Raw genomic sequence first — 17,909 nt, 5'->3', positions numbered from 1 at the left:
GGTACTACCACAAAAGAGCAAATGGAGAGTTTTAAAATATTTTTCACACCTTAGGGCACTTGACATTTTAGTTAGAGTCACGCTTTTGCTTTCCTGTACTAGAAATAAGACTTTCACTTGCCTGACTTTAATGAATGTTAAAGGAATCCTTTCATGGCTTAAAGACAAGGCCAATGTGCAAGAAACTAGTGGTAAAAACCAAGCAGCCATTGGCTGGAGAGAAGCTGACACTCCAAAATATCCTCCTCCATGTCTAATAATACAGACCATGCCTTTTCAGAACTGCATGTTCATTCATTCTTTTATTCAACTAATATTTATTAAGTACCCAACAGGTACTTTCTAAATCATGTTGACCAAGATCTAACAACATTCTTGTTTTCAAGAAGCTTACTTCAAATTGGGGAGACTGTATTAGTCCAATCTCACATTGTGCTAAAGTACTACCTGAGACTAGGTAATTTATAAGGAAGGGAGGTTTAATTTCCTCACAGTTCCACAGGCTGTACAGGAAGCATGGCTGGGGAGGCCTCAGGAAACTTACAATCATGGTGGAAGGTCAAGGGGAAGCAGGCATGTCTTACATGGCCAGGGAAGGAGGAAGAGAACAAAAGGGAAGGCGCCACACACTTTTAAACAACCAGGTCTCACGAGAATTCACTCACTATCATGAGAAAAGCAAGGAGGAAATCCACCCCCATGATCCAATCACCTCCCATCATGACCCTCCTCGAACAATGGAAATTACAATTCAACATGAAATTTGGGCAGGGACACAAATCCAAACCAAATCAGAGCAAGAAGATGGGCATGAAGGAATGAGAAAGCAAGTGACATGATTTGACTGTGTCCCCACCCAAAATCTCATCTTGAATTGTAATCCAAATTGTAATCCCCATGTGTTGGGTGAGGGGCTTCATGGGAGGTGATTAGACCATGGAGGCAGTTCCCCCATGCTGTTCTCATGATAGTGAGTGAATTCTCATGAGACCTGGTGGTTTTATAAGGGGCTTTGCCCCCCTTCCCACTGCATTTTTCCTTCCTGCTGCCTTGTGAAGAAGGACATGTTTGCTTCCTCTTTCACCATGATTGTAAGTTTCCTGAGGCCTTCCCAGCCATAAGGAACTGTGAATCAAGCCTCTTTTCTTTATAAAGTACCCAGTCTCAGGCAGTTTTTTATAGCAGCATGAGAACGGACTAATACGGCAAGCTTCTTTCCAAGAATGAGTGTGCCAGAAATGAAGTAAAGCAGAAGTTATTCAGGGAAGCCTCACCAAGGAAGGCATTTTTGAGTCAATATCTGACTAATCAGGAGTCCTTTGTGTAATGAGTTGGGGAGGAGACAGATAGAGTCATGAGCATGTGCCAAGGCCCTGAGGCAGGAACGAGTTTGGGGGCTTCAAGAACTAGGAAGGAGGCATGGGCGACCAGGGCACAGCATGTGGGGAAAGGTAGAGGTGGGTCAGAAAGGGAGTCCATCAGCAGGGCTGCAAATGAGGGTTTTGGTGTCAGGGCAACAAGAAGCCATTGAGGGCTGTGAGCAGGGGATTGGCACAGGTGGGTTTGGTTTTTGAGAGGTTGCTCTCACTCCTGTGGGGATAATGGCTGAAGGGACCACAGTAGTCTAGGCATGAGATGGGGTGGTCTGGCCATGGGTGTAGCAGAGGAGATTCTAGAGGTAGAGCCACAGAATGTTTATAGACCGGACAGACAGGATGGAAAATGAGAGGAGGAGGGACGACAAGGTACCCCACCTTCCCTTGGCTCTGTTCTTCAGGGACAGCAGAGCCCGCTTAAAGCTGGGTAAGCCCATAGCCAAATGAACTCTTTTCTGAGTCATTGAAAATACCTGGGTGCTGTCCACGTTATCTTGGGAAAAAAGGAAATTCAAGTCAAAGAATGACTGAAAATTCAGGTCTGTTAACTGACGACAATTTAATTCCAGTTGAAATGTCATTCCTGTGCCAGCAAGCAAGCTCTACTCAATCACTATCCTTGTGTGACCCAGGGATTTATTTTCATCATCCATAGTAGTCAAGTTGAGCCAAACCAGAATTCCATTTTGACGTGAATTTCAATCAAGCAGCTCAAGCCTGTGGGTGTGGATCCACGTATTATCAGCAGCTCTCAGAACAGCATCCTCTCCTCACCTGAAGCAGAAAGTGCTTTTAGAAAACCCTGTTATCGTCCACATCCCACAGTAAATCCATAGGTCCTCTGGGAAATTACTCTTTTCCCTGCAGTGGGCTGTGGCAGGAGAGCACCACCCTCCACTAGCATTCAAGGCTGTCCAGTGGACTCAGTTATTTAAAAAATGGGGAAAAATAAATTTAGTGATTAATGACTATAATGCTGATAAATATAGCCATTTCAAGGCATGCTCTCATAGAATATGACATTTGTTTATTTCAGCAGCCCTGTGAGAGTCACCAAGACCTGCCCTTTTCAATCTTTCTTTCTCCTCTCTTTGCTCACATTCCCCCGGAAACCCAAAAAAGTCAGTACTCCTTCCAGTTATTTGTGCAGTCTACAAACTTTTTCTGCCAAAGAGCTGAGTAGGAAAGGAAGTGGATTGTGCAGGGAACAGAGTCAAAGGAAATAACATGAGAAAATCCTTCTGTTATAATTTTAAGTAAAAAGAGCAGGATGCAAAATTGTCTATACAATATGGCAGGACTATATTAAACACGTACATGTGCCTGGAGAAAACAGACTTGGAGGAAATACTCTATCGTGTTAATTACAGTTGTTTGGAGATGACAGGATTATGGGTGATGTTTTCACTCCACATTTTCAATTATTTTTTATGATTTAAAATAATGAATACTTATATTCAATTTTTTTGTGTGTGTTCTTTTCTTTGAGACACAGTCTCACTCTGTACCCCAGGCTGGAGTGCACTGGTGCAATCTCAGCTCAATGCAACCTCTGCCTCCCAGGCTAAAGTGATGCTCCCACCTCAAGCCTTCTGAGCAGCTGGGATTACAGGTGTGCGCCAACATGCCTGGCTAATTTTTTGTATTTTTAGTAGAGACAGGGTTTCGCCATGTTTCCCAGGCTGGTCTCCAACTCCTGGGCTCAAGCAATCCTCCTGCCTCCACCACCCAAAGTGCTGGAATTACAGGCGTGAGCCACTGCACCCAGCCTGATATTTACTGTTTTGTCCATGTAGAAGAGCACCTGAGACCTCCTGGAAAACTTCTTGCCTGGTTTCAACCCTGTGCTTCTGCTGAGGGCTGCCCCTCTTTGTACCCCATCCTTCCAGTCGGAGAGATAGACCCAACTGAGCCAGTAATGATATCCCATTCCCTTGCCCCAGTTCATGGATGGGCCTAGGGCTCAGGCTAAGTCTCACTAAATCCTTCTCTGGGGTGTTTTTAAAGCTTGGGCAGGGAGAATAAGGCCCCCTTTCCTCTCTGATTGCTGAACTACAAGGATTTAAGCACACAACTACTCATGGTTCTACATCTTCCCTCTTCCTCACAGGAAAGAATGACAGCAACGGACCCACAGGGAGAACCAGACAACAGACAAGAGTTCTATGAGCCGGTGAGGACCCAGTCCATTCCTCATCCAGGCCTGAGAACTAATGCACCCCTCCTTGCAGTGTGAGCTCTTTGGGAGCAAGTTTCTGTCACCCATTCCCCAGAGTCCTGACTAATAGAATGTGTATTAGTTGGGAAGAAAAGGACCTTTTGTCTTAGCCTAGCTAGTTAGTAACCACCAGGATTTATTCAGTATTCTTGGAAAAATAAATTTCCAGCTATGGAGAAATCCTCTTATTCTGCTTGCCTGTGTGGGCGCAGGTATTAATAGGGCTATCTCCCTGGCAGGAAGAATGATCTGTCTAATGGTCTTTTTTGTTTGCCCTCTTAAGCCAGTGAGATGATGTTTGTCCTGTTGTTTCACTCTCAGAGTAAATGTATAAACCCTAAAAATCAGATAGGACCACTCTGCCCCTGACAGAGCATCTTTTGGAGTTGTATGAGAGCATCTCAAAAGGAGTACCTTCATCAGCAATCCCAAAGGGTAACTTCCCCGATGGATGTGAAGTTTACTCAATGTCGTGCAAACAGAAACTGTCCGGTGTAGACACTGTGAGTCCTCTACAGAAAAACACACAGCTTTTTACACATGCAGGGCCCATCCCATGCAGCGAGAGCATGTCTGAACTTTGCATTGTCCTGACTGTCCTTCAGGCAGAGCCATCCAGGAGTTAGGGGAGCAGGAAGGACCCAGAGGGACTCAACAACTGGGAACACTGGTGTGGCTGGCCCAGGGAGGAGGTGGGCAGGCCCCGGCTCCATGAAAGATGGGTGTGCCATGGCTCCTTCACAGTTACCACGTGGAGGTACTCACGTGTTCATCCAAGACTCAGGGACTGTCTCAGCATTATGGCTCTGAAAGATAGGTCCAGGCTGGGCCTGGAGCTACAGAGAGCAGGAGTTGCTCATGTTGAAGGCTGGGCTGCAGGGCTGGCTCTGATGTAGCAGTGGATTAACAGGTTAAGGCAGGAAAATTGAGGCACCAGTCAGTCCATTCATTCACCCATCCATTTATCCATCTAGCCACCCACAAAAATATTCTGAGCATCATAAGCCAGGCACCATGTCAGGCACCGGCGGTACAACACCAGATTAGACGGGTAGCCCCTGACCTCAAGGAACTTGCATCTGGTCACGAACAAAGATGAGGAAGTGGCAAGTGTGCAGTAGGAAAATGGAGTCTCTAGCGGGCTGCCGCCCATTGAAGGAGTTAGGTGGGAATGGCTCTGAGCCAAGTCCTGTTGGGGAGTAGGAGGTAGGGGAGGAGACGGCAAAGGCAGTGAGAGGTGGGGGAAGCAGGAAAGGCAGGCTTGGTTGAGGAAACAGCATGTTCAAAGGCCTAGAGGCAAGACGTGGAAGAAAGGGGTTTCAGGCTGTCTGGGGCATAGAGTGTGGGCGGAGGAGTCTTGAAAGATGAGAGAATGGGTTGGGGAGGTGGGGAGGCCCCGTGTTTAAAGAGTTATAAGCTAGGTTTAAGAGGATTTTGTTTTGTTTTGTTTTTGTTTTTTTACACAAGATCTCACTCAGTTGCCCAGGCTGGAGTGCGGTGGCGCCATCAGAGCTTACTGCAGCCTCAAACTTCTGAGCTCAACCAATCCTCCCACATAGTTAGGACTACAAGCATGCACCACCTTGCCTGGCTAATTTTTTAAAAAAGTTTTGAGATGAGATCTCACTATGTTGCCCAGGGTGGTCTTGAACTTCTGAGCTCAAGCAATCCTCTTGCCTCCACCTCTCAAAGCGCTGGGATTTCAGGCGGGAACCACAGTGCTTGGCCTGAGTGTGGTCTTTCTGGTGAGAGCAGTGGAGTGACATGAAAGGTTTTTCAGCAGAGAATTGTCAGGTCTGGGTTTAAGAACAACCCTGGCTGCTACATACAGAACGAAATGGAGGAGGGGAGACTGCAGGGTGGGAGAAGCTTGCCTGTCCCCGCTCCTTCCTTTCGGCCCACCATCACCTTCACCCCTATCCAATTCTAGAGCCGAGTTCTCCGTGTGGGAGAAGTCCTCCCTACAGAGAAGCAGAGGTCATAACGGTGCTGTTCCCTGTTCTGTGTCCCCAGCTGGGCACTACACCTGGCACTAGGAGTTGAGCAATAAACATCCGTTCCCCGATGAACGGCCACCCGAATCAATCTGTAGGAATCCATGTTCTGTCTTAAATCTCAGCATTGTCCATTTCTAGCTATGGGGCCTTGGTCTCGCTACCAAGTCCTTCCATGTCTCCGTTTCCTCACCTGTACAATGGTGGGAATTATTTTACTTACCTCATACTTTTGTTGGGAGGATTGAATTACATAAAACACATGAGGCCCATGCCCGGCACCTGATAAATGTTAATATTCTTGGGCTGTGGAGGTTCCCTTGCCAGGTGATGGAAGTGGAAGCCCCCTCCTCTCAGTCAGGGCCAGCACAGCCAGGGTTGGGAAGGTGTGGGAGGTGGAATAATGGCCCCTTGAAGATGTCACAACCTAGTCCCTAGAGCCTGTGAATATGCTATGACACAGGACAATGAAGGTTGCAGATGGAATTACGGTTGCCAACCATTCCCTCAGTTGAGGAGAGTTTCCTGGATCATCCAGGTGCTCCCAAAGTCATCACAGGGGTCCCCGTGAGTAGAAGACGGAAGCAGGAAAGAGTCACCATCAGGTGACATGGGAATGACTCAACCTGCCATTGCTGGTTTTGAAGATCCAGGGAGGGGCCACTGTCAAGGAATGAAGCAGTTTCTAGAAGCCTGAAAAGCCAAGAGCACAGATTCACCCTCGAGGCCCCAGAAGGAAGCAGTCCTGCCAACACCTTGACCCTCGCTCAGGGAGACCCGGTTTGGACTTCCACCCTCTGGAACTGTGAGATGATACATTTGTGTTGTGTTAAGCCACTAAGTCTGTGGGAATCTGTTATTGCAGTGACAGGAAATCAATAAGAAGAGAAGGCCCCAAATCCGTAGATGTGGGGAGCCAGGGCAACACGCCAAGGCTGAACGCTGGCTGCAGGGCCCACCTTGGGGAAACTTGGGGGAGCTACTCCTCCCTCACGGCAGCCATGGCATTAGGGGGAGCTGTCAGTCACTGGGCTTGGAGCACACAGCTACACTTCTGGAGGTACGCATGGGGTCCCTGGGATTACTGAACCGAGGCTGGGGAGAGAGGGAGGCCCTCTTGGGTGGCACAAGTGGTCCACATGGGAGGTAGGTGGTGGTGGTGGCCATACTCCCAACAACATCCTGCTACAACAGGGCATCTGGCAGGAGCCATCAGCAGCCAGGAGGGCAGCAGAGGGGTCGGGGCAGGTGCTGAGCAGCCCCTCAGCAGCCCCAGCCCCTGGGGGTCTGCAAGGAAGTACAATGCTCGGTGCCCCCCTAACCCCCACTTCCTCCCAGCTGCTGAGTTAAAAAACAAAGGGTGAAGAGAAATGAAAGTGTTGCTAAAGTTCCAGGAGCGACAGTGGATGAGCCTGGGGTGAAATGTCTGTCGCTGGGTACAAGAAGGCCAACTCCTCACATTGGTGGGGCCCAGCACATGAGTGCATGCTAAAAACAAATGTGTTAAATATGGTAAAAATATGTTTGTAGTTTGTACATGGCAGAAAGTTGGCAAAATTTCAAAGAAAACTAAATTTAATTATTATTGTGTATGTTTAAGCATTTTACTGATGGCTCGGTGATGGATTGGTAATAAAATTGGGATGCATAACTCATAAATTATATACTTATTCCATAAAATTTATATTTCTCATTTTTATTTCAGTAAAATCACTAATTATCTTGTTATAATAAAGATTTCCATATAATTTACATGTCACATGGAATAATGCCAAATTAGACAGCATTTCTTGAGTTATCATAGTTCTTCGTTTTTTATTAACTTCAAATTGAAGCAGTAGCTGCTGAAGTCATCAATAAACTTCTTCCAGTAATACTTAGATGCCAAAATAGACCATGAATTTTACATATCACGTATGCAATATGATAAATTATTGCAGAAAATGTTATAAATTATTATAATTTTGTCATATATACAATAATCATGTATTTAGCAATTTTAGCCATCTCTTAAAGCAGTGTCTAGATTGATTTAATATTTCTCAATTTCTTCTTTCAAATTTTTCAATGCTGGGATATTATGAAGAAAGCTGAAAATGTCAGTAAATTGCTCAATTTTTTCATATCCCTACTCAACTAAGACTCTTCGCTGATCCACAGTACCCCCAAAATATTATCTAAGGAAAATTCATTTGGGAATTATTTTTATGTAGCTCTTCTTCCCAGTGACTCAATTATTTTTGTTTCCTTGTTCTAATTTCTTTACATTTTATTGGAATGTCACACATTTTACGTGTATTTTCTTTTGATTTAGAAAACTCTTTCTTTAAAATTTCAAAAAATTCGTTTTAATATTTAAAAGATGAGGTAGCCACACTTAAATTATTTTTTCTTTTGAAAGCTTCTGATAATATAATTAAGAGCAAGCAACAATGTATACCAAAAGATTATGGATAGTGCAAATTCAAAGTAAATTTAATTTTCTATTCATGCACTTTTTTTGTAGATCTTCTGTTACTTTGCCTAACTCTTCTCCTGTCTTGTTTAAATGAGATCTAATTCCTTGAATAGCATTTAGTTGGCATTCCCACCATATGCTGAGAGAGCTTGTAAGGTCAAACTGGATATATGTTTCACGAAGATGTTCCCTCTTTGGGTGGGTCCAGAAACTACCCTTCAGACTTGCTTAATTGTTCTGAAAGTTGCATTACCACAGGTCAAGTTGAGACCACGTGTCCTAGCAACAGATTTATACTATGGGCTTTACAGTGGATGCTGCTGAATTTTCGGCCAAAATTCTGGCCTATACACCTTTTCCTTTACCAACTATGTTCCTGCCATTTTCATAGACTTAGCTTCACAATCTTTTAACTTAATTCCTAAAATTGTAAGTTATCTTTCCAGTTCCTCATTTAAATCAAAACCTGTACTTCCAGGTGTGGAGACAATGTAATTAATATGTTCTTGTTTCATTCTTCAACAATACATATCATAAATGTTAGTTGTTCAACATGATCTTTGTCCCTGTTACCATCATCTAATTGCATTGAGTAATATTTACTTACTTTTGTGTGTTACGTATGACTTATCCTCTCACTCTATTACCTACTAAATTAGTAATCTCATTTTGAATTATTCATCCTAGATAGTGATTGTTTTATTACTTTTATTCATGTTACATTTTTGGCCATTCTAGCATAAAAATTGGAGTTATTCCTATTAAACCTAGAATTCTTTTATTGCTTCTATGAATATGGTGCTTGTTAATACGTGAAAAGCATCATTTCTCTTGGTTACATATTGGACCCCTAATATTTTTTTTCAGAACATCACAACAATGTTCTAATCTGGTGTGCGCTTATCATTGTTGAATATTATTGGGGGTTTGGCCTATTTTTAAATTTCTAGTATTTGCATGCGTATTTTTTTATGTGTGTGAATGACATTTTGTGTTATTTTAATTAAAAATCCAAATGTTTCTGGTCAAAAATAACTTATTTGGCCAAAACTCATCTGGAAAATTGGTGTGAATCACGTAACCCATATAATCAAAAAGTTCAAGTTTCACTTTGAAATATGAAAAACTGTCTCTAGAGATTCTTTTTCCATTTGAAAGAATGTTGGTCTAAAATGAAATACTAAGTTTCCTGCCATGCTCACCCAGTGAAACATCGTATTTGCTAATTTGAATCAGATTGTGTTTTGCTAGAAACATTCTCGTGCTGTGAGGGGGATGAGCGCCATTTTTAGGATCGACCTTTAATGAGGGGTGCTCTGGAGACTTGCTGTTTCTCATCCAGGTTGCTGCCTTCAAGGCGGATATTTCTTCCCCTTCTAAAGGGCAGGCCGGAGTTGCACTCCTGAGTTGTGAATTGGTTATGAACAATCCTCTTTTTCATTCTCATTGCTCTGAGCACTAATTAAATCTTCATGTACTGAAGAATGTGAAGTTCCAGGGATTTCATCGACCTCTTGAAGTTGTGAATTTGATGAGAAACATTTTCTTGCTCATTTATCTTGTTTTGATTCATAATTAAAACTTTATTAAATGTAGCAGTTGTAATGTCTCACTAGCAAATTTTATGTGTCTCATGCTTTTGTATAAGACTTCTCACTTTTATTATTTCAGTTTTACAAAATTTAAGCAAACCATTTCTTTGAAGGTATTATAGGTTTTTTTTCTTTTTAGTTTTTTTCTTTTTGCATTCTACTATTTTTATTCCTGTCATGATCTTGCCTTATATTTATTCTCGGTCATTTAAACACTAAAAATAGAATGTAATTTTATATTTTTAAATATTACTTTTAAGAGATGTTAAATTTTAAAATTAAATAAAAAATAGCATCATTAACAAATATAAAAATGAAACATTTTTGAGAAATAAAATTTTTAATTTAATTTTGAAAATTTAGCTCTATCTTATTGAATAGTTTACAATAACAGGATTACTTCCAATTCTAGTGTTCAATGGCCATCTAGTTGTGCATGTAGGAGTTGATACCAGGCTTCATGCATGCCATAGCTAGATCCACATACATGCAAATTTAAGAGTAATATGAATTATTTAACTATTGAAAAATATTCTTCAGATATTAGATGCAACTGTTGCAAATTATGCACTAATTCTTCAGGACTTCTGGGCCACAAATTAGAATATGAAGAGACAGAAGAAAATAGACTCTCAACACCACAGAGAAAAAATGCTTCATTATGTGAGAATCCATTTTGTTTGCCTGATCTCAGAAGATGGAGTTGATAAGGTAATTAATTAGTGATTTATCTTACCTAAGCACTTCTACTTCTCAGGTCCTCCCTGATTCTGAAGCAGTGTCTGTTTTTGACACGTGCAGGTACAACCCACAAACCTTTGTGGCATTCAGGCTCAGTTACTTTTTGTTTCAAGGAATAGGGCAAGAGATGTAGAGAAGTGTTTCCCTGGGACCTGAGCTATGTTAGTCACCTGAGTAAATGTTTAAGGTGGCAGGTGGCATTATGCAAGCATTACTTGTCAGATCCCATGGGACAGAGGCAACTGTGTTTTTGTTTTTTTTTTTTTTTTTGAGACAGAGTCTTGCTCTGTCACTCAGGCTGGAGTGCAGTGGCATGATCTTAGCTCACTGCAATCTCTGCCTCCCAAGTTCAAGCGATTCTTCTGCCTCAGCCTCCCGAGTAGCTGGGACTACAGGCACACACCACCCCACCTGGCTATTTTTTGTATTTTTAGTAGAGACGGGGTTTCACCATATTGGCCAGGTTGGTCTTGAACTCCTGACCTTGTGATTCGCCCACCTCGGCATCCCAAAGTGCTGGGATTACAGGTGTGAGCCACCGTGCCTGGCTCACCTGTGTATTTTTTTTTTTTTTTTTTTTTTAGATGGAGTCTCGCTCTGTCGCCCAGGCTGGAGTGCAGTGGTGTGATCTCAGCTCACTGCAAGCTCTGCCTCCTGGGTTCATGCCATTCTCCTGCCTCAGCCTTCCGAGTAGCTGGGACTACAGGCACACGCCAGCACACCTGGCTATTTTTTGTATTTTTAGTAGAGACGGGGTTTCAGCGTGTTAGCCAGGATGGTCTTGATCTCTTGACCTTGTGATCCGCCCTCCTCAGCCTCCCAAAGTGCTGGGATTACAGGCGTGAACCACAGCGCCCAGCCCCCGGGTATTTTTTTAAAACATTCATTGTGTGTATTTGTGATATGCAGAACCCTCAGAATTTCAGAACCTAGGACAGAGGTTCCTCTTGTTTGGAACTAAGGGTAGAACCAACATTTAAATATTTTTGAATATTGTAAATGAAGAGATTTGGGAAACAAGGGTTTTAGTCCATCTACCCATCCAACCATTTATTCAAATACATTTTTTTTGAGTACTTCCTATGTACTAGGTACTATGCTAGGTGCTAGGGTCACAGACTGGGGGCATTGGGAACACTTTTGTAGAAGAAAATAGAGAAACCTATACTGGGTGGGACAACATTAAAGCTGGTCTTGAAGAGTCAGTGATCACCAGGGGAGAAGAGAGAGAAAAACAGACGAGAGGGAACAGTCTGTGCAAAGGCACAGATTCATGAAAGGGTTTTAATGTCTGGGTTTGAACATGTCTGATGGGCCAAGTTTCAAGGAGCCCGGAACACACCATATGTCTAGAGAGGTGTGCTGGAGCCTAGTTTTGAGCAGTCTTGTTGCCATGTTAAGGAGTTTATAATTTATCCTATAGGCATTGAAACAAGAGAGTTCCTTGACCCCTTTGCAGGACTTGCAACAGGGGTGTGGCTCATTTGCTTGGCCCGCGGTGTGCTCAAACCCTTTTCTGGAGAGGGAGCATGCAGACAGGCAGGTGCAGGGGCCAGGGTGAGCACTTTTGGGCTCCGGCCCCATGGTAGCATCTAGAGTGTGTTACAATTAATGCCCTTAGCAGTTGCTGTTCACAAATGGCTAAGTGTTAAACCAGCTCAGTGGAGAGTCAGGGTGACAGCCTTTTATACCCTGCCTTCTTGGTACCCAGGTCTTTGCCCAGCGTCCAGGAAGAATGAGGTCACTCGGACTTGGAGGATGGTGAATGTGGGGATTTTATTGAGTAATGGAGGTGTCTCTCAGCAGGATGGATGGGGAGCTGGAAAGGAGATGGACTGGAAGATTATCTTCCCCCTGGAGTCCAGCTGTCCCTCGGCCAGTCTCCTCTCTGACCATCCCCAGCCGAACCCCTCCCAACATTCAGACGCACCTTCTCTTCTCTCCTTCTCTGCGTCACCGCCCTGCCGTTCTTCTGCTCTTCTTTTTTTCTGCTCATGGAGCTTGGGGTTTATATGGACACACGATAGGGGTGTGGTGAGCCAGAGTGATCTTGGAGAAGGCAACATTTGGGCATGAAAACAGGAAAGCTTGTTCCCATTTAGGGCCGTGGGTTTCCAGACTTGGGGGCAGGGTCTTTGCCGGGGAAACGCCCTTCTGCTTCCTGTCTGTATCAGCATGCATGTGATGTCATCATGTGCACAGTTTCAGGGAGGGAACCCTTTTCCTCTACTCTCTTAGGTTTTGTATTGAGGGCCTGAAAATTAAACTGAAAAAAAAAAAGACAACATAGCGAGAGAAAAAAACCCTCAGATTTAATTACATATGTATGTGTGGGAGTTCACAAAGAAGTGTGACCCAAGGAAGCAGTTAGAATTTGGGGCTTATGTATCATCTTAACAGGGGAAGGGACACCTCTGGGAGAAATGACTTCTTAGACGAAGGGGAGAAGGGTCACTTATGGAAAAACGATTGTCTTTTTGGAAAAATAAATATGGCCTTAGGAGAAAAGATGAGAGATATGATGGTTTTGTGAAGTTTGTTTGGGACGTAAACCAAAAATAAAATTCAAAGGCCTCCCAGCCCCCCAGTTCAGGCCATGATGGGAGCTGGGGGTCGAACATGCTTAACTATACCCCTCCAGCATTACCATCAATATGGACCTTAAGTCTGATAAGAAACATTTACAATCTAGTCTCTCTGAAGCCTGCTACCTGGAGGCTGCACAATAAAACCTTCATCTCCACAACCCTTTATCTTAACCCATACATTCCTTTCTACTGACAATAGCGTTTTCAACCAATGCCAATCAGAATATATTTAAATCTACCTATGACCTGGAAGTGCCCTGCTCCCTTTGAGTTGTCCCACCCTTCCAGATCAAACCAATGTAAACCTTACATGTATTGATTGATGTCTCATGTCTCCCTAACATGCATAAAAGCAAACTGTACACCAACCATCTTGAGCATGTGTCTGCGGGACCTCCTGAGGCTGTGTCACGGGTGTGTACTTACCCTTGGCAAAATAAAGTTACCAAATTGATTGATACGTGTCTCAGATACTTTTTGGTTCACAGGGAGTAGGGATTAGAGTTGCTCCTGGGGAGGGAATTTATGACAATTTAGTTTTTTGGGTTTTGTGGAGGCTCTTCTTTTAGGTAGATAAGGGATTTTGGAAACTCAAATGCCTTCAGCTCAAAATAACTTTTATGCCACAGTAGCTTATTCTGGATCACTTCAATATGGAGATTGCTTTGAAATGGGAGAGAATAGAGAACAGAAGATCCCTCTGGAGACTGGATGAGTCCGGGCAAGAGCTATGAAGGTTAAAGTTTAATGTGCACACAGTACACCTGGGGACCTTATTAAAACATAGATTCTGATTTAGAAGTTCTGGGCCGGAGTCTGAAATTCTGCATTTCTACCAAGCTCCCAGGTGTTGCTGGTGCTGTGAGTCCCTGGACCACACTTTTAAAAGGAGGGCTTTGGCAGCAGCAGAGGGTAGAAAGGGGAGGAGACCAGTGAAGGTTCTTGACTTTGACTACACAATAGAATCACCTGGCCCGCATCCAGAGTGATGGCGTCCGAATCTCTGGGGGTGGACACAGATATCAGTGTTTTGTAAAGCTCCCCAGGTGACTAAAACTGCCGGCAAGGTTGAGTAGCAGTGTCATAGAGCCAGTGTCAGCTGAATTTATCCCTCCATAAGCCACACCACTCCCACTCCTGTGTGTTAATTTCTCTGGCTTTTAAAGCCAAAGCTGATTCCTGGCAGAGTGTGCAGAATGGCTTTGGGGAACTGAGAGACAAACTGAAGACAAATGCTTAGTAGGATAGAAATGATGACCGTTTTATCTCCACCTTCTTTGTTGCTTTTAATTTTGCTGTCTTACTTGGAAATGGCCTTCATGTATCTCGTCTTTCATAGAGTCAGAAAGCACAAACAAAAATCTGCTGTTGTTTATCACAATTGAATAAACATCCTTAAACCTCGAGCTACTCCTGTGAGCCACAGAAGGCTGAGCCAGACAAAAACAAGAATGAAAAAAAAACAACAACAACAAAGAAAACAGTTTTCTTTTGTTTTAAGGAAGGTCAATTTCTTTTTCTAATTATAAAAATTATATGGGCTTATTGTAAAAATTTTCAAACATGATAGACAGATAAAACCTGGAAAGGGGCAGTTCCCCGGGATCTAGTTGTTTTATTTTAATTTCCATTTAGAAAAAAAAGAACTTCATGAAAAAGCAAGGTAATGAAGCTCAAATGCAATCAGAAGGGAAAACAGCATTCTTGACAAGTTTCGATGGCATTAGCCTATCAGCTTTTTGACTTCCAAACTTTTGCAAATGTGGAACTGTTCTCATCTTCTCACCTGGAGTGATCAGTACTTAATGGTAGTGATTAACTCTCCAGCTCAGAAGGCAACTGGTTATTAAATAACAAACTCCTGCCACGTTATCCTCCTCCAAAAACAATGTGCTCACAAACCCCAGTGTTCTCCTTGCTGGAGCTGTGACATGGCTTTGGGGCAAGTGGCACAAATGAATTCCTCCCCAGGCACACACAAAATCTCTCCACCAGTCCCGCTTACTTGAGGTTTAAGAATAAATGTTGCAACAGACAACTTCCAGTGATTAAACTTGCTTTCTCTGGCAAAAACCCCACAAGTTTGTGCTATTGACGAAATGTTAAGTCATAAATCTGTTAATGGGATTAAGGAAATAAAATATAGATTATTTTTAAAACATTAAATTGGCACAATTATGAGACATCTGGGAAAAATATTAAAGTTCTGTGAATTCTTGAGCATGCCAGAGCCTGAAGGCCAAGGTAGCAGGCTCCATTCATCATCTTCGGGAGTGGAGTCTGTGCTGGACTAGGAGGTACTCGACTATGTGCAGCCTGTTTGTTTCACTAGCCCTAAAGTGGGTATCCAATTTAAAAGGATTGAGGGCTGAGATGCAATGAGTGAAGGAGGGTGGGATGAGATAGCTGGTGGACTGACTTGGATGATAATTTAATAAAGAGAGGAAGATTTAACAGGGCGATGGTGAATGTCATCACAGACACATGTATATCAGGGGTCCCCAACCTCCAGGCCATGGACCAGTACAGGTCCTTGGCCTGTTAGGAACTGGCCACACAGCAGGAGGTGAGTGGCGGGTGAGCCAGCCACTCCATATTGCTGGCATTACCCACTGAGCTCTGCTTCCTGTCAGATCAGTGTGGCATTAGATTCTCATGGGAGCATGAACCCTATTGTGAACTGTGCACATGAGGGATCTAGATTGCATGCTCCTTATGAGAATCTAATGCCTGATGATCTGTCACTGTCTCCCATCACCCCCCGATGGGACCATCTAGTTGCAGGCAAACAAGCTCAGGGCTCCCACTGATTCTACCTTATGGTGAGTTTTATGATTATCCAAAACCATCCCCCTCCCCAGCTTGTGGAAAAGTTGTCTTCCACGAAACTGGTCTCTAGTGAGTGCCAAAAAGGTTGGGGACTGCTGCTACACGTGAAATATTTTCACCAAAATGCAATTTTCCCATTTTCTCACCTCGTTTTATTTTCCCATGTAAGGTCAAAAGGAAAGTATTATCAGTTGAGGTATATTAAATTTAGTCCCTTTTAATCCTCAGTAACTCATCTCTGTACCCCCATTGTTTCCTCAGATGCAGTTAATTCCATTCACCTTCGTGGTGTGTCCTGGGCACTGGCTGGCTGGTCATCAAGAGCTTTGCTCAGGAATAGCCCAGCTACAGTGACTAGATGAATTTTCAAGTTGAGTCCAGTTTCTCACAGTATATATCACTCTTGAAAGGAGAATTTTTTTCATTTTTGATTAATGATGTGGTTTTTCTTGGGGAGCTGATCTACTAATTCAGAATCTGCCACAACCTTGCATTCCGGTAAATGGTTTTCACATTTCAGGGCTCTTTATTTACTCTTCAGTGTTCTGTTGGTGTTCTAGAATACAAAATGGTTCCCACTGAGCCATTTCTCATCTTTCTGAGCATTGCGTTACATTTGAAACATTGGCAAATCAATTCAAGCCACAATCCAGTTATGCTGATTTTGAAGAGAAGTTGGGATCGAGATCCAGAGTTTTTCCCTGAAGGGAAATGGGGAAGATTCATGTATTTTTAGATCCACTCTAATCAACCACAATTGCCTAGATAATTCAGGTAGAAATGAGGTCTCTTTCCATTTAAGTGACTAGGTAGTTTAGGCTGTAAATTACCTAGGTGTAAATTTCAGTGTACTCTGTAGACACTGATTGTAAATAACTCACATATTAGTTATCAGGTACTAACTAAATACTTTGCAAAAATTCTTCCCATCAGGAGTCTTGATTTCTTGTTATTTGTGATAATAAAAAAGTAGCATGAAAGCTCTCCAAATATATTAAGTGAAAAATGCAAGATGCAGAAGAAAGTATATAATATGGTACTATTTATGATAAAAGAAGAGAGGAAAGGAATATACATTTGTATTGGCTTTAAACGCTTTAAGATGTCTGAAAGGAAAAGGTAATAAAAGCAAAAGACAAATCTAATAACACTAGTCCCTGGCTGAGAGGGTTAGGGAGTTGGCAGATAGGAGTTAGGAGTGGGAAGAAGGCTTTCCACTGGGTGCCTTTTGGGATTTTTCAATGCTTGAACAAATAAACTCATTCATGTCAATGAGTAATTTGGCCAAAAACCCAAATAATTATTTAATTTAAAAAAGTAATTGATGATTAGTGATTAAATGATGGAAGGGCATGTTCAGATGCCTCACCAGCTTCCCTTTGGTATTTATCCTTTAACTGAAGGGAACCAGCGAGGCAGGAATAAGGGCTAATGCATTTACCTTTACTCACAAGCCACGCAAGAGGAGCACTTGACTGTCCAGCCTGTGCAGCAGGAAGAACTCAACCACCTTGAAGACTGCTGGCCAGCAACCAATGGAGTGCACACCCAGAAGTCTTGTGCTCCACAGCTCCCCTAGCTGGGGCACCTGTGTATGGCTTTGTATGAAGCAGGCAGGACAAGATTGGGTGGTGGGGTCCGGACGTGGCCATCTAACTACATCCAGCTATCATCCCATCAGCAGAGGGATGCTTCTCTTAGAAGACTCCATAGGCCTAGTAGGCAGCAGGCACCCTAACACAGAGAAACAATCCTTTGATTAAAAGATCAGACAACATTTAAAAATGGTTAAAATGGTAAATGTTATGCTATTAATATTTTAGCATAAATTTAAATATTAATAATGTAATATACAAAACCTATTGAATTGTATATTTTAAGTGGATGGATTGTATAGTATGTGAAGTATATCTCGATAAAGGTGGTTTTTAAAAATCAGACAAAAGCCCCTGCCACTTTTTCTGAATTGTTGTGAGCTCCTTGAAGGCAGATGCCTTGCCTTTTCCACAGTCATATCCAAGTGCCTTCAGGAGGACTGGCTGAGAACATTGTCAGGAGATATTTGTTGTCTGAATGATGATTCACATTGGCTATATGGATAGTTCAAATTCAC

General features: G+C 42.9%; 2 long non-coding RNA genes across 4 annotated transcripts; one reads left to right on the top strand and one right to left on the bottom strand.

Moving 5' to 3' along the window:
* Positions 1-1,916: 1,916 nt before the first annotated feature.
* On the bottom strand, positions 1,917-5,990 carry LOC101057243 (uncharacterized). Of its 2 annotated transcripts, XR_001706911.4 has the most exons (5): positions 5,812-5,990; positions 5,222-5,336; positions 4,360-4,481; positions 4,009-4,106; positions 1,917-2,150 (listed from the first exon to the last, which is right to left on the bottom strand). It is a non-coding gene; the product is annotated as an uncharacterized LOC101057243 (long non-coding RNA). The 2 variants fall into 2 exon arrangements; XR_170094.6 differs by lacking the exon at positions 5,222-5,336 and having other exon boundaries at positions 5,812-5,962.
* A 54-nt stretch (positions 5,991-6,044) lies between these two features.
* Positions 6,045-12,894, top strand: LOC107966871 (uncharacterized). 2 transcript variants are annotated; one of them, XR_001706913.4, is made up of 3 exons: positions 6,045-6,648; positions 10,221-10,349; positions 12,091-12,894. It is a non-coding gene; the product is annotated as an uncharacterized LOC107966871 (long non-coding RNA). The 2 variants fall into 2 exon arrangements; XR_001706912.4 differs by having other exon boundaries at positions 6,098-6,648; positions 10,179-10,349.
* Positions 12,895-17,909: the final 5,015 nt, after the last annotated feature.

Source organism: Pan troglodytes, chromosome 8 (assembly GCF_028858775.2).
Source record: "Pan troglodytes isolate AG18354 chromosome 8, NHGRI_mPanTro3-v2.0_pri, whole genome shotgun sequence".
Lineage (NCBI taxonomy): Eukaryota > Metazoa > Chordata > Mammalia > Primates > Hominidae > Pan > Pan troglodytes.
Note: the sequence above shows the minus strand (reverse complement) of the source record. Positions and strands in the feature narration are given on the sequence as shown.